We start from the raw sequence: 17,314 nt of genomic DNA, 5'->3' as shown, positions 1-17,314 counted from the left end.
AAGCGGGTTACTGACATAGTTTATCCGTAATATAAGTAAGAATAAAGATTAACTGTAGGATAGACCAGTCCCATAGATTTCCATGAGGTTAAACCCCTTTTTTTTACTACATTCTAAAGCTTCTTAGGTATATAACTTTTGTTATAATTTTTATTACTATTTGTTGAAGGGATTGATTATGAATAGTAAAAAAAAAAAAAGTAGTAAATCCACCTATTCATAATTGGGTCCGGTTAATGTGTACTCTTAGAGCACACATTAAGCTATCCATTTTTTGAAACATTTTATGGGAAATTGAAAAAAGTTGTAAAACTTTTTTAATTCACGATAGAACTTTTTCTAAAAATGGTATGCTATTATGTGCTCTTAGGGAACACGTTAGTAAAATCCTTTATAATTTATTACTTCATCATGTTGTGAAAAAAGTTACAGCAAAAATTGTATCTTACACTTAGGGTCCGTTTGGATACAGCTAAAAACACTGTAGAAAAATAATTTTTAAATGTGTAAATAGTACCGTGGGACCCAATTTTAATTAAAAAATTCCTAAAAAGTACGTGAACAATAACTGCATAGTACGTAAACAGTGACTACACAATACATACACAGTAACTGCACAGTATGTGCACAGTAATTTGTCCCTTGAGATGTGACGTGCAGCAGGAGGGAAAAAAAAAGAAAAAAAAAAAAGAGGAAAATGCTGGACGCTGAACGCGTTCAACGTAATCCAAACCGCACCTTATTGTTCTTATAAATCAAAACTGTTCAAATAAATTTGCAAATAATAAAGAAAGAATCTTTTAAATTTGATTTAGTTAGTAGAGTGAAATGATTCATTTTGGTATTTAATTTTGAATGAATATTGAATACCTGAACAGAAAATAGAGCATCATTTTTTTTTATAAAAAAAAGAAATTCTTGTGCGATTGACATTTTCAAAAACTTTTAAATAAGCCAATAATTTATAACCACTTCGTAATTAATTACCAGATGACATTTATTTATTTATTCTAATTCTAAATCCACTTTTTATTTCACCTTTAAACAAATAAGTTGGCCAAACGGACACAATTGTTCACTTTATTATAAGTTTTGTAATATCATCACTTATAACCCATTGAATATCCTAAATTATTTAACTTATTTCGGGGAAAAATATGTGAGACCCCATCAAAATGGACGTGATGAGGTTGTAGCTTTTTTTTTTATATCAATATTATTTTTTAAAATTTAAAATTTTAGAAAATTAAAAAAATTAGATGATTCCTCCTAGAGTTTGGGGATAGTTTCAAATTAAAACCCAACTTTTATAAAGTTTCAATTATAGCAATCAATTTTTGAAATCGTTTTCTTCCTCCAAAAAAAAAAAAAATAGTTTCAATTTGCTCCCTCAGTTTTTTTTTTTTGGAGAATATTTTTGATCTCCAGCTGTACCTGACAATTAAAATTAATTATTGGTTAAAACTCTTGACCTTTTTTATTTTGTGAATCCAACAACTTTTTTTCATGTGGTTAATTATCATCAACCCTGATCTCAAATCATCAATAGACGTTGTCTTCATCTTCTATCCTATCAAATTATTTGAAAAACAAATAATAGTGAATATTGAAAATGTCACATAGTTAAAATTTATAATTTATGAAATGATGCATTTTTGTTTGTCACTTCATTTAAAGAAGTATTGGAAATTTGGAATAATCAAAATTTTATTAGCTTCCAAAGCGGACAATTTTTTCTTACCATTAGTTTTTGAATAAACCTAGCCATATATATCTAATATCATATCTATACATAATATGTTAAAGTTGTCAACTGTGAGTGATGGATACTTACTACCCACTACTTTATTTTATTTATTATTTACAGTCAACCACTTCAACAAAATTGCTTTGTCTAAGGTAGTTATAAAAGAGTAAGGAGATAACACCAACCATTTTATACCACTTCAATAGTTTTGTTTTTTTCTTGTTTTCATTTTTTTAGCAAACCACTTCAATAGTTAGTACTTAGTGACATGGTGAACTGTACTAGCTAGCTAGAGACTTATCTGGAGGTAGATATACTATGGCCCATTGGATACCCTGGTACTCTGCTAGAAATTATTTTTATCATTATGTAAGCAAAACAACACGCATGGTGAGACTACTCTGTAGAATAGAAGAGTAACATATTTTAGTCAATCAAATATAAAATTTACCTACATCAAATTATGTAAAATTGTGTAAAAATATATAGTTGTAGCACTATTCATTTTATATTTAATTTTTATTAATTTTTTATGCTTCGTTAATGGCCAAAGTAGTGTCTATACTGTCAAGTACAATTTACTTAATTTTTCGCTACTTATAATCAAGAGTGGTTTTGAGGGGACAAAAGTAAAAATAATTTTGAAATTTAGGAGTTTTAATTGAAACTTTGTATAATGTAGGATTTAGTTTAAACAGCTCCCAAACTATAGGTAGAATTAATGTAATTTTTTATAATAAAAAAATCAATTGTTCATATATATAGTTACACACAAATCCATTTAATATTCTTTTTTTTTCCTAAGTAAGAGTTGTTCTAAGAGAGGGGGAAAGAAAATTTGAATGAATGACCTGGATTTTTTTGAAGCATGACGTCTAGCTGTCCCTGAGAATTATTGGCTACAATTCTTGACTTTTTTTTTTTGGGAAAATTCCAAAACAACCTTATTTTTCATATGGTAATCATTAACCTTGATCTCAAATCATTTCTTTGATGGATCCAGCAAAATAAAAACAAAAATAAAAATCATCTCTTTGAAGGACATTAAATGTTGTCTAAGGGTCCATTTGGATACAACTGAAAATTGAAAACTGAAAACTGAAAACACTGTAACAAAATAATTTTTAAATGTGTGAATAGTACTGGGGGTCTCATTTTTAATTTAAAAAAATTTCGAAAAGTACATGAACAGTGCACCACTGTGCGGTTACTGTTCACGCATAGTGGTGAACAGTGCATCATGTTTGCTGTTGAAATCTGTGCGCAAGGGAAAAAAAAAAAAGGGTTAGAAACGTGAAACGTAGACGCCAACCTCCCATCCAAACCCATCCTAAATCTTCTATCCTATCAAATTATTCGAAAAATAAATAATATTAAAAAAATCACAATCAGAATTTATAGTTTATGAAAAGATGCATCTGTTTTTTTTGTCACTTCACTTTAAGAAGTAATGGAATAATCATAATTTTATTAACTTCTAAATAAATCTAGCAATATAGCCAATTTCATACCTATTTACAACATATTAAAATTGTGGACAATGAGTGGTAGACACTCTTTACGCATTACTTATCTATTCATCACTCACAATCAACCATTTTAATAGAATTGAATCTATTCGTAGGTCAAGACATATACCCAGTGTCCGCTCCTGTAAAGTGGCTCCATAATTGTACTTTGGGGAACTATCTAGAATTAAGATGATTTATTTCTTGAATAATATTAGGAAGGGAAATTTTAGAATATTTTTAAAAGCTATTATAGCACTTCAATAAGTTTTTTTTTTTTTTTTTTGGGCACTTCAATAGTTAGTAGCATGGTGAACTGTACTGACTAGAGACTTAATCTGGAGGTATATATTCTATGATGGCCTATTCGATACTCAGATTACTCTGCTAGAAATCATTTCTCTCATTGTGTGGGAAAAATAGTCCGCATGGTTACACCAACAGAATGACGTGGCCTAGGCCCCCCACACCAAAAATAGAGTTTAAGATATTCAGCAAAAAAAAAAAAAAAAGTTTAAGATCATGTGCATTTTCTGGACAAATCTGCAGATTTTAATTGTTGTTGGGTCAGGATAGTTTTTGTCAGCGTAAGTGTCGGTTTGGCATAATTAATTTTGTCAATTTATTTTACTATTTAACTTATTTTTGTTATTATTTATAGATCACACTTATTTTTAGATACTATTTATGAATCTCACTGTACCATTTTAGCTTACTTTTATTTTTATTTACAGTGTTTTTAACAAAAAAAATTTTCAGTTTCAACAAAAATCTTAAACAGACCTAAAAGTAAAACTACTGTGATCCAGCCAAAAAAAAAAGTAAAACTACTATGCAGACAATTCTTTTATTTTTTATTTTTTTTTGGATAAGAAACAAAGCCATATAATTCTAATTCTGGAGCCTTCGGATTAATGCTATAGGAATCTGAATTATGGACTGAGTTTACAGGTGCACTAACTAACCCCATGAAATATTTGTGGTGCACACTTGTAGCATTGCTTTTCTACACTTGTGATGCATTGAGATAATTCTTATTATTTGTTTGTGGTTCACATTAGGTGTGAAACGTCAAATAGTGTGGATTGGAAGGAACAAATATATGTTGTATGGACATGTGTCAAGTATCACTTTCGGTGATTATTTTATCGATCGAATTGGGTTATATAAACAATTACGAGAAGATCTAATCGACTAAACTATTGTTGGGTAAAGCACATATGTTATTAAACATCCATGTTACATTGTGGGTAATAACAGTTTGTGTGTGAATTATGAATAACCTGCTAGTGTTGTCTGGGTTATGAGAGAGAGAGAGAGAGAGAAAATCTGACCAAATAAACGCTTCAGCAACGTTAGTTTGGTCTGACGAAGTTGCACCTCATTGACCATCTAATCTTAGTGTTTATTGTTTAGGCTTCTTGGTCACTTGATTGGTCAGAGGATTGGCTTGACTCCGTTGAGCTCGTGTGAAGGCTTGGGAAACTACTGATCATCAACTATATAGTAGCATCTAAAGGTTTTAACTACGCATGAAAATATAACATTATTTTGAAGGGGCATTTTTAGAGCATTTGCTAGAAGATTTAGAGCTCTTAACCTTATTTAAATTTTAGTAATGATACATAACAACTTGAGATTTAAGTTTTGCTTGATTTTTTTTTATGTGCTCCTTGGACAATATTCTCTGTTTTAGGTGGAATGACCTCTAATGTTTTAATTTTAATTCTCTCATTGAATATGTTATTACTATTGTTGCAATATGAATTAGGTCTACTTTTTAAGTTGATGTTTGTCTAAGTTTTTCATAACTTATAACATCATGTGGCTTAGAGGCATTGCAACACAATGTGAGTCCTAAAGAAAATGTCAAGAATTTAAGCGAGAGAGATTGCAATATCTCAAATTATATGGATTAGAAAAATTTGTGTTGTGCAAGCATGTATTGAATCTCACATGAAATGTTTATTAGATCAAACAAGTTATGTAAATGATTACGAGAAATCTCAATTGTAATTAATTAGTTCTTTTTAGAATATAAAGTAAACGCGGCTAACTTTAACAAATAATAGTCTTTGTTGGTCCAAGAGAAAGGATGACAGTTTCATGAGGATGGTGATCATATATACGGGAATTTTTTGAAGTAGGAGAGTAACAAGACTTTGAAAAGTTATGCCTCTCTCAAGGGTTGCAACACATCACCAAATAACACAACCATATTGTGAAGTAGACTTCATTTCAATGGGGGGATTTGGTATAGTTAGCAAGATACCTTGGTACCAACATATTGCCTTATGCTAGTACTCTAATTTATGAAAACATATATTTCAAAATCAATGAGTATCTTGGTTACACAAGCACATGTTTTTCCACTCTCAAAATTGAATGTATCCTTATTTTTACACTACTTCTTAATAGTAATGCATACTAGATGACTTCCAATTCACTTTCTTTCAAGAAAATGGCAACGGTCACTGGTTCCAAAATGGAACCGTGGTTGGGAACATTATCACACACCTTGTGCCGCCATCGATAACCTCAGTTGTACACATTTCTCGTATGTTGACTTGCACTGAATGTTCAGTTAAATATTTCTTTCCAAGCTATTTAACTTAAAAAATTTCCTCAATGACCTTATCAGCATTTCTTGTACTATATGGTTATAAATATCATTCAACTTTAACGTGATGCGCATTCCATTCATGGATTTTTTATCCATGTTCATTGTGAGTCTTCATTTCCTCATAATTATCTTCTTTTTTTATCTTTAACCGGTTAATTATGTCCTTCAAGCAAAAATTCGCAAATTTTATGCTCATCCAAGCCTCCTCAACTGCTTCCATCTATGCAACCAACCATGTTATCATAATTTTTTAAAGGATAAAGCTTAAATATGATACCTTAGGTGCAGTATATTACGTTTTTCAATTAGATTCAAACACGTGATTGCATTGACCAATAAATACAAATAAAGTTATCTTTTTAAAAAAAAATTAAATTCAAAACAACCTAATGTATTGCATCTAAGTTTTATAGTACAAAAATATCTAATATATCCCACACAAAATATAAAACAAGAGCCAAGTTAGATTCCTTTTATTTATTAAGATTAATACATAAAATAGAAAAATCATGAATCCAATCACACCAGGCAATAGTTTGTTCAAAAGATCATATAGGAGGAAGAATCTCCAATAAACAATAAAGCTAGGTTGGAAAAAGACAATTTCCTTTGTTATGGCTCAAGAGTTACAACTTATTTTAGGAGAAACAACTTGAACAAATAAGCAGAGTACTTGAGGTATCTCCTCAAATTGTTATTAAAATCAACAAAGATTAGGCCAAACTGAACAGTGTAACCAGCATCCCATTCAAAGTCATCAAAGAATGACCAAACATAGTATCCCTTCACATTCACGCCCTCCCTGCCAAAATTTCACTATTAAAATCATTTTTTATTATAAAAAAAATTATATAAATATATGTTCTTTAATTTTAATTCTATTTTGTCCGCCCTCCTTTATATTTTTCTACCATAACCAAATTAAAAAATGACACAAAAATGTTTTTTTGTGTGCGTTTTTAGACCCCTTAAAACAACTAGATTAACTTAGTTATTTAACCAAGTAGTTAACTTAGGTAAATTAAGCAGATCTAAATTAACACAAATATATCATACCATGCAAAGTAGCGGAAAAATAAATAACACAATGATATGATGACTCAGAAGAACCAAACCAGTAAAAAACTTGGGGAGAATTTAACCTAACTATCCTCAAGGTAAAACTGAATCTACTATGAAGAAATTGAAGTTTACGCAATAGCGACTTAGACCACTAACATCCTATAGACCACTAACATCCTATTGCTACCTCGAGTAGGAAATTTACTACCATAACCACGTGACAGCTCCGAATCCACGGACTACTTCTTTCTTGGATTCCCAGCAAGCACAAGTACTCCCGCTTGTATATCTTTAAGCTCTTAATGCAGCAACTGAATGATCATCAAGTTCTTGACATAGTCTTGATCCTTGATAATCCTAAGTATGTGTGAAGGCAAACACCTCTAGATCTCACAAAAGATTCACACACACAGCATTGACAACTTCTAAAAAACGTGGCTAGGGTTTTCCCTTTTATACCTAGGGCAAAACATAAAACCCTACACACAAAACGGGTTTAGGCTGAGTTGGAATTTTCTGCAAAAAAAACAATCTGCACGATTTTCGATTGGTCGAGTCTAATTCTCGATCAATCGAGCCAGGCAAAATTGCACAGTAAATTCTGCAGCAACTCGATTCCAACTTTACATAAAAGACACATATTTTGAGCAATCTAAACAAGACTAAAACGTTTTGATCATGGTTTGTCAACATTACAAATTAGTGTTCTAATACATTTAAACCTAACGATCTTAGAACCTAACATTTTTCATTAACACTCACTTGATAGCTTTTAAAAGATAAGATAAATGTCCATAATGGTATCTTATCCTCAGACTATCTTTGAGGGCGTCTTTAATTGGCAAAGATCTATTATTTGCATCAGCCATTCCTACAAAAGAAGAGTGCAATAAATTATTCTAGTAATATTATTTAAGAAACTACAAAAAATATTCTAATAAAAAAATGACAGAAAATTGTGGTACCGTCCTCTGTTATGTATATTACTGGATTGTTGTAATTTCCCTTTATATATAGCAAAAGCTCTCGAAGTCCCTTAGGATAGATGAATAGCCAGTTCAAAGCTGTCTGGAAAACAATTTGGTGCACCACATTCGTTAGGTAATGGCATGCATGCAACATGAGACAAAAAATATACATATACATGCGCACGCACACAGAAACAAGAAAGTATATATTACCGGTGTACCAATAGGAGTTCCATTTTTATTAGCTGTGAAACAAAGTACAAATGTTAGATTGACGAGGATATAATGATCGAAGGGAAGAGAAAATAAAATGGTTCTAATTTTTAAGCATACTTGTGAGAGTGGCTCGTCTATCAAAGACATAACTAACATTAACACCATTAGAAGAGGGAGCACTTTCTACATAATTTGTAGTGTAGTAATTTACACCAAGAAAATCGAGGGACCCTTGTAGTAACTTGGATTGAGCTTCAGTGAATCTGGGCAATCGATTACCCACAGAAGATTTCATGCTTTTGGGATAGTCACCATATATTACCGGATGGGCAAACCTGTACATACAAATTGTGGATAATTATCAAGCATTTTTGTGCATATATATGAATAATAAAGTAAATTTTGTTTGTTCTGTTTAAACCCCTTAAACCAGATTGTTTAACCTAATTAATTAATCAAGTTGATTATTAGGTTTATTATTCAGATCTAGGTTAAACAAGCATATATCATATCATGCATAACAACAGAAAAGCAAATAACACCACGATCCAAGAAAACCAATCAAACGAACTGTTTCAAGGTAAAAACTTAAAGAGGATTTGACCTAGTTATCCTCAAGATAAAACAAATCCACTATAAGAGAATCGAAGTTTTTACAATTAGATTTAATCCTAAATCTATTGCTACCTCAAGTAGTAACTTGCTGACATGATCACGTGCAAGTTTCAAATCCACGAACTCATTTTCTTGGATTTACTGTAACACAAGGACCCACGCTTGTGACTTTGAAATCCCATTCAAAGGTTTCAAATCACCACACGTAGTTGATATTTTGTAGCAGCAACTAGGTTCTACCACCGCTTGATTGTAAATCTTGTTCCAGTAGATTCTTGTGTAGTTAGAATGTACAAAACGTCTCAAATTTCACAAAGAGTAACACACAAGTCTTTCAAAAGTCTAAAAAAACGTAGATAGGGTTTCCCTTTTTATATATGGATAATTTATATTGAAACCTAAACGTTTTTTGTGATTCTCGATCGATCGAGCCTAATTCTCGATCAATCGAGCTTGGCAAATTGTGACTTCTCTTTTTTGCAGTCAGCTCGAATTTGAAACTTGAAACCTACACCTTTGAGGATTGCCTAAGACATAGACTAGACATGTTTTGTTCTTGGTTTACCAACACATATAAACTATGATTCTAAACATTTAATCCTAAATCTTTAGAACTTAACAAATTTCCTTGCAAATGAGATTTTTTTTTAATGTAAAAATTACCATGAGAGGCCTTCAAGAAAAGTTATGAAAGTTTAAATATATAGAAGAATGAATATGATTAATAGCTAAGGATGGCTTTAGAAATTAATCTTTGTTGCAATATGTACTCACCAACCAAAAAAGAAATCAAGAACTCTATAGGTAGCCTTTCTGTTGGTAGAAGTTTGGTATTTTGGTACAAACCAATGTGTCACTATTGAAATCCCAATTTTCCCACGTTGATATGGCTGCAAGCATATTAAGTCAATCACAATTTGTCTAACATCACATATTAACTTTATCAAATTATCATAAAAGCTGAACAAAATACAATTGTACTTATAAAATAAAATAAAAAAACAAACAAACAAACTTTAAACAAGTTGTACACAAACTTAGAGAACATTTTGATTCACATTCCTGATTGCTAATTTAATGAAAGAAGTCAAAGAACGGTACAATAGATGGGAGATTTTTTTTTTTTTTTTTGGTGTGCGCCAACAAAAATAAAATTAAAAACCCAATATGCTAACTTTTTTCCCCTTTCCAATCTAATACTAATAAGTTGAATAAGCAACTTATTTTCATCATACGCTTATTCAAATGAACATAGTTTATGGGGAAATTCATCTATCTTTTTTTTTTCTTTTTTCTTTTTTCAATTATACAAACCTGGTACTTGTCCTTGTACAACTTCACGGCACCACCATGAGCAAGAAGTAAGTTATGGGCAACAATATAGGGCTCGGTGGCAGAGTTACCGGCAGTACAATTTCCGACATAAATAGAACATCGTCCTCAAGGGCGGAGCCACCTTATGCATTGGGGGGGCCATGGCCCCTCCAATTTTTTTTAAAACCTCTCTAATTATAAGTAAAATTAGTCTAAAATCATTTTGAGTTAAGAGCTAGCCCCCACAAGATTAAAAGATTGGCCCCCCCTCCTACACAGCACTCATAAAATTCTCCCCACCCCAAATCCCAACTGTGCAATGGTAAAAAATAACTCCTCTTGTCTTTCCCATTCTTCTCTAAAGCATAATAGCCACGTCCATATTTTTCTAGTTTTTAATTATTCAATTTTTGTGAAAGGATAATACTGAGGAGTAGTACTTTAGATTACTTGATTAAACTCATATGTATTGAATTTCAGTGTCCTTAAAAATAATATTATTGTTTGTATTTTATTGGACATGTTAAATATGTGCTTGAATTTAATTAAAGAACGTAATGTATTACATTTGGGACATTGTACTTAAGTTTTACACTTTCTCAAAACTATTACAATATCTCCTTCCACTTTACAATTCCACAAAAGACTCTTCTCATCACTTGGCGTTCTCTCTTCAGTTTCTCTACATTAATTCTTCCATAGGATGCTCTTACGTAATCACATTTTCATTAGTTTCTCCCACTTCCTTGACAAAGAGTTTTCTTATTTAAAGCTAATCAAATATTGAGAAATACCAACTTTTTTTTTCTTCTTCTTCTTCTGCAGTTTTGTTGTATACTTATATTTGATTTCTATGAATGTTATGGACTTATGGATTTTCAAAAAAATAGGAGAAACTCAAGAAAAAAAAAAGACTTAAGATGCTTAATTGGTCGATTAACTTGTTAGTATTTTGATTTTTGAGTGCTATAGAATTACACCGACAAAAAAATTCTATCAACAAGCTTGTGTTATAAATATACTGTACTTTGAGTTTTTCATTGAATCAAAATGATAGTTTTACGTTGGCCCTTTCAAGCAAAAATTCATGGCTACGCCCCTGATCGTCCTGGTGCAAAAATACCAAAGGTGTACCCATTGATGCAGATAGCCCATTTGGTTCGTTCATTGTGACTCATAGCTTAACTTGATCCCCAAATGTTTTGAAGCAAAAATCCACATAATCTAGATAATCCTTCCTATTCATATACAACCAAACAGTTAATTATTATTTGTGGCACAATGTTTTAAGCATTGGAAGGTCTATATTTTGTTCAATTGCTAATACTTACACTATCTTAGGGCTTAAAATTCCACCATACTCATCTTCAAGTGCTTGTGAAGTGTCAAAATGGAACAAAGTCACTAGCGGCTTGATACCTGCCCACAATGTGAAACTGAAGTTTGGAGAGAACATTTATGCAAAAATGCTAAAAATATCAATTTTTATGGTTTTAGAATTTAGACCATTCTAATAAAACTACTAAAATATATTCCATTTTTTTTTTTTAACTTGTGTTTGAAAAATCTTTTTTTTATATATGTAACAGTTCATAAAATCATTTGCGTACATCTTTCTTATTGTGGAGCTAATTATCACTATACTAATGGTTTTGCCCATGTATGTTTGACATTACAAAAATTATAGCTGATGAAAATAAAATGAAGTATAATTTCACCATTCGACAGGAGCTTGTGGATCGATGAGGTGGTAGAATTTAACACCTTGTGGTTTCACTCCCCCCCTTATTTTTCCCTCTGTAAACAAAATTGAAATGATTCAACAACAATATCAACTAGTGGGTTTTCTAAATGAACCAACATCAACTCATTGCTGATCCACCATTTTGATCTTCAAATTAGATACTTAATTATTAGGTAGAGACTTATAATTATAAATGATGAGAATTGGTTCAAGTGAGGAATCTTACTAGGTAATTAATATTCTTGACCATGAAATTGAGAATCTGAAAGAGTCCAATCCAATTCTTTTCATCAGTTTTATGTCCCCCTATATCATTTTGTAATTATTAAAACAAATAATAACATTAAACATTTCCATTGTTACCTTATAACGATGATAAAAGTCACCAGCTACATCTACATTGTTACCATCCGCAATTTTTTCTGTAAATTTCACAAAAGATTAACAAGAGAGGAATTGATATTCAAGGATGAAAAAATTAATCGGTTTGATTTTCATTGTACAGTTAATTAGTTATAAAATTAAGGGTTCTCATTCAATACAAATATTTATTTGGTAGTATAAAAAAATCCAATTACTAGCTTGAGTTTTTTTTTTTTTTGTAGGAGAAATTCAAATTGGTGTACCAAAAATGAGAAAGCCTAAATATATACATAGCCAGTTGAAGTGCGATAGGATTGCATCACGATGCCTAAATATTTTGTGTTATTAATTACACATTATTTCATATGTAATATTAAAAAAATTTAGTCTTAAACATGCTTCCTATTAGTTTACTATATGGTATTTTCTTTTTCTTCTTCTTGTTTTTTAATTCAAAATTAATCCAATTATTAAGATATTTTTCTGATTGAAATTCTAGTATCAAAAGTTTAAAATACTGTTCAATTAAATTTTATCACCAAATATTCTAAAGGAAATTTACTTTTAAACTAATAGTGAAATTCATGTTGAAAAATATGTTGTCAATTAACTCGCATGCACAGACATGATGCTAATTAACTACAGCATTTTGCGATTAAAAATGTCACATTCGGTCAAACAATTAAAAATCATATAGCATATGAAATATAATTTTGTTATATTCAACATATTATACCTTCCTCTCGAATAAGAATTGATTCTATAATGTACAACCCATGATGGATCCATCTTTATATGAAATGAGAGCATTCAAATGTACTGAATAATTTCACTCTATTCTCTCGACTGTTCAATTACCTATTATTTTTTTAATGCAACTAGCTGACATAACTAGTCATATATCTGATTCTCAAAAAAAAAAAAAACTAGTCATATATCCTCATGTCAATTGGGTGCAATTATTTTTCTTGCCATCTTTTTCCTTGGACAAAATGTTAGTGACAGTGCATAGTTTTATTTTATGTTTATCGCTTTCAATAATCGCTATCACATTAGTTAAAGGTGCAAATTTTCTTGACAACTTTGTCACAGCTTTCTGGATATATACTTTTACTTCATATAGTGCCAATAATTACTTCTTTATTTTTTTTAGGCCCAATTATATTTTGATAGTGGAAACTTGAGGTGCAAAATAAACCTGGAAACAAATAAGCTAGTTTCTCATGTCAGAAGTTTTTGACATTATTCACGAGTACTTTTACAGGATAAGATAAGCAAATGAAAGAAAAAAATTAAAGGGAAACAAAATCATGCTCAATTTTGCATCTAAAATTGGTAAATCATATATATATATATATATATATATATATATATATATATATATATATATATATTTATATATATATATATTTATATTTATATTTATATTGTAAGTGCACAATTTGTACCCGGACCTAAAAATAAGTGATGGACTCAGGCTCAAAGAGCCTTATACAATGAAATTTGTAGAATATGGGTTTGAAACCTAGGTTTGGGATGTTGGAAGTTGATCAACAGGCTAGAATGCTGCAATCTATGCAAGTAATAGATGGACGTAACAAAAAAAACCTCCTCAGACGTAAGCCGAAGACAATTTGTATAGTATTTCTTTTTCTAAGCAAAATATTACAATTTTTTAGTTTTCAACCAAGAAGAAGAAGATCCCCCTCTTCTTTCCTCTCTTGTCTTCTTATATCCTTCCTCTTCTTCCCTGTTTCATCCAAATGTAACACAAATCTTCCTCTCATATACTTGTTCCATCCATCACCTTCTTAAAGTCTTCAAATAATAGCTGGAAGGCTGAATTCTACTGTTCCAAGGTCATTTCTCCATTAATGCAGCCAGGGAGGTAGATGCAGGGCCTTTAATGCGGTGGTAGCAGCTTTTTCCTCAGATATTTCTCACACGTTCTTGCTTCTAAAGGGTGCTTAGATCACACCTTTACCCAACAGATCTTCCAGAATTCTGCCTCTAAACCGTTTAGCAAGTCTCAGGGCCTTTGCTGGGCTTGTCCGAAGAGATACTCCTCCTCGGACAACTCCTCGGACCTCTATAATGCGGACTGACTTGTGGGCCTAGAGATCCTAATTGAACAGACTTGTACCAACTAACCAAGCTCAAAGCGCAAACGTTTATTCAATCACTTTTACCCCCCACATGTATGTATGTATGTATGTATATAAAAGCTGTTAAAAATAGAAAGACCTGGATATTCCTGCGTGAAAGTGTCCCATATACTAGGGCCCCTAACATCAATATGTGCTGCTCCTTCAGACTGGCACAAAGACAAAAATAAATATTTTTTTTAATTAATATTGTGTACATGATTTTTTTTTTAAAGTTCTTATTGGCTTGATAAAAGTAAATACATGCTAGTATAGTTTAGTGGCATTATCTAGTTCTCTCATGAAAGAGAATCTAGCTAGCTAGTTAGGTTTGAATCTTCCATTTCCTAGTGTTTGTAAGAAAAAGGAAAAACAAAAGCTTAAAAAACAAAAAAAATGAAAGTAAGTAGTCTATAGTGCCATTCATGTATGTACCTGATAAGCAGCTGAACCAGCTCCAAATATAAAACCATTAGGAAAACAGGTGCTATTTAATGGTTTTGAATGACTTGGTTTTGCACCTTCAGTGTAAGCAGACAAGCAGGCCAAGCCTAAGAAGCAGAGGAGGAAAGGACCTTGGATTGCCATGGCTAAATTTTTTGCGCAAACCTTCCAACAAACTCACTAATATATAATATTATAGGAGGAAAGAGTTAATTAATTAAATATTATGTTTATAATATTGAATTTTTTTAATGCAATTTGGCCATTGTAACAATTATTATGTTTACTAAATAGTTTGAGCACTCCCTTTACTTTATGTTAAATAAAGAATTTAGGAGGAAAAAAAGGGGAGAGAGAGAGAGAGAGAGAGAGAGCAAACACATGATTAACTTATGTTTGTCACCTTCAGTTTTCTCACCAATATCTAAAGTTAGCTAAGGAAATCTTTATCTTCTCAAAAATAAATAAATAAATAAGCTAAAGAAATCTTTAGACCAAAAACAGATCTTTAGGCCAAAAACAGTTAAAGAATGATTAATTTTTATTATTATAAAGAAATCTTTTTTATTATTATAAAAAGTTAAAAACATATCTTTTGTTTCTTTTATTTATTAAACTTTTCTTCGGATATTTAAATAGTATTCTTTTCATTTTTTAATTTTATGAATCCAATCCCTTGCATCCTATTTCGAGGGTTTCACAGTCATGGTGATCATACCATTCACATATGAGTAACAATAATTTAAAGATCAATAGCTATGTTATCAATAAATTGTTTAAATTGTAAGTTTTTGTAGTTTAAAATTATGCATAAAATATAATCTTATAGATCATATAGTAAATTGTTTAAATTGTAAGTTTTTGTAGTTTAAAATTATGCATAAAATATAATCTTATAGATCATATAGTCAATAATATTTGATTGGCATAAAATTTGACACATGTATTAAGAGCATAAAGAACATGCAATCTAATGGCTAGATTTTTTAAATATATAGTAATGTTAATGATATTAAGTAAAGTTATAGCATTAAGCTACAACCAATTATGTAATTAAACTTTATCTCTAAAGCCAACAAAAAAGAAGTACACCGCAAAAGTAGAAGAAGTCAACAAATAATTAAAAACCTTGATGATTTTATATATAATTATAGATATATTTTCGACATTCTTTTTTAGGAATTGTGGTTATTACTTCTTTTAAGAGAATATAGGTTTTTCTTACTTATATTTATAAAATGCCCATTGCCTATTTGATTTTGAGTTTTGTTACTTGAAAACCAAATTGTTTTGCCTAGGTATTTATATATCCAAACTATTATTTTGATTTCCAAATTATATGTAAGAGTTTAATTTTGTTTTTAAACTATCAATAATAAGATTTATAGTGTTTAAAATTTTGAAAAGGGTTTAGTGTTACCCATGCCTCCGCTTGTCATCAGAGTTACAGATTGATTACATTGTGTGTGTAATAAAATGAAATAACCAAGAGTGCATAGAATGATAATCTTACAAGATTTTTAAGGAATTAGCAAAAATTCAAAAACAAATGTTGATAGTGTTAAACTTAGGCATGAATGTTTCATATGTATCTTATTGTGATTAATCTTAAGTGCAACCTTATTCACGCAATGAATTACATGCTAGACTGCTAATCTTAATAAATAAATAATCAAGTTAATTACAAGTTGCACCACTCTATTTATGAAATATTTTTACGGTCCTATTTTAGATATTAATCAACTCAAGACTTGTGATTAATACTAACACAAGTAAAGCTTGCATCCAACTTTAATTTTATACTGATTATACATTGGTGTAACCTTGAATTTCCCTAGCTAATTACTAGATTATATATATATATGGGTTCGGTTAATGTATATTATAAAGTCATGCATTAGTCATCCATTTTAGAAAAAATTTTATGAAAAATTAAAAAAAAAAATTGTCCAATCAATTAGTTACTTTTTCTTTTTCTTTTTTATAATTTTTTTTTTTTAAATGGTTAACTAACATATGCCTTTAGGGCATACGTTAGTAAAACCATATATATATATATACATATGAAATGTGTGAATAATGCCTAGTGCCTACCATCAAATTTTCATGGCCTAATAACCTTTAGATCAAATTTGCATCTTTCGATGTCTTCAAGGTAGTTGTTTAGTGTTTAAATCTTTAAACTTCTTTAAAATTTTTATTAAAAAAACATAGAATTTCATAATGCATAAATTGTTAATTCTTAAATCAAAAGTTGTGTCATATGGATCTATTTTAGTGGGCCCACACTCAACATTTTTGCTTTCGAGCTATTTGCCTCTTCAACTTCCTTACTTTCCACTTTCTCAAAAAAAAATCCTTACTTTTTACAACAAATTAATTATTTTTTTAATGAGTGAATTTTGGCCCTAGGAAGAGCCAAAGTAGAAAAGTTGGACTAAGGATCCGTTTGGATACCGCTTATTTTGCTGTAAACTGAAAATATTGTAACAAAATAATTTTTTAATGTGTGAATAGTATCGTGGGACCAATTTTTAAAGTTTTTGTTTCTGAATAAAGTACTTGT

The 17,314-nt window shown here is 30.4% G+C and overlaps 1 pseudogene; it reads right to left on the bottom strand.

The window, feature by feature from the left end:
- Positions 1-6,511: 6,511 nt before the first annotated feature.
- Positions 6,512-14,892, bottom strand: LOC142617204 (beta-glucosidase 17-like; annotated as a pseudogene).
- Between the last annotated feature and the right edge of the window lie 2,422 nt (positions 14,893-17,314).

Source organism: Castanea sativa, chromosome 11, assembly GCF_040712315.1.
Source record: "Castanea sativa cultivar Marrone di Chiusa Pesio chromosome 11, ASM4071231v1".
Classification (NCBI taxonomy): Eukaryota; Viridiplantae; Streptophyta; class Magnoliopsida; order Fagales; family Fagaceae; genus Castanea; species Castanea sativa.
The sequence above is the reverse complement of the archived record's forward strand: the minus strand, read 5'-3'. Positions and strand labels throughout refer to the sequence as shown.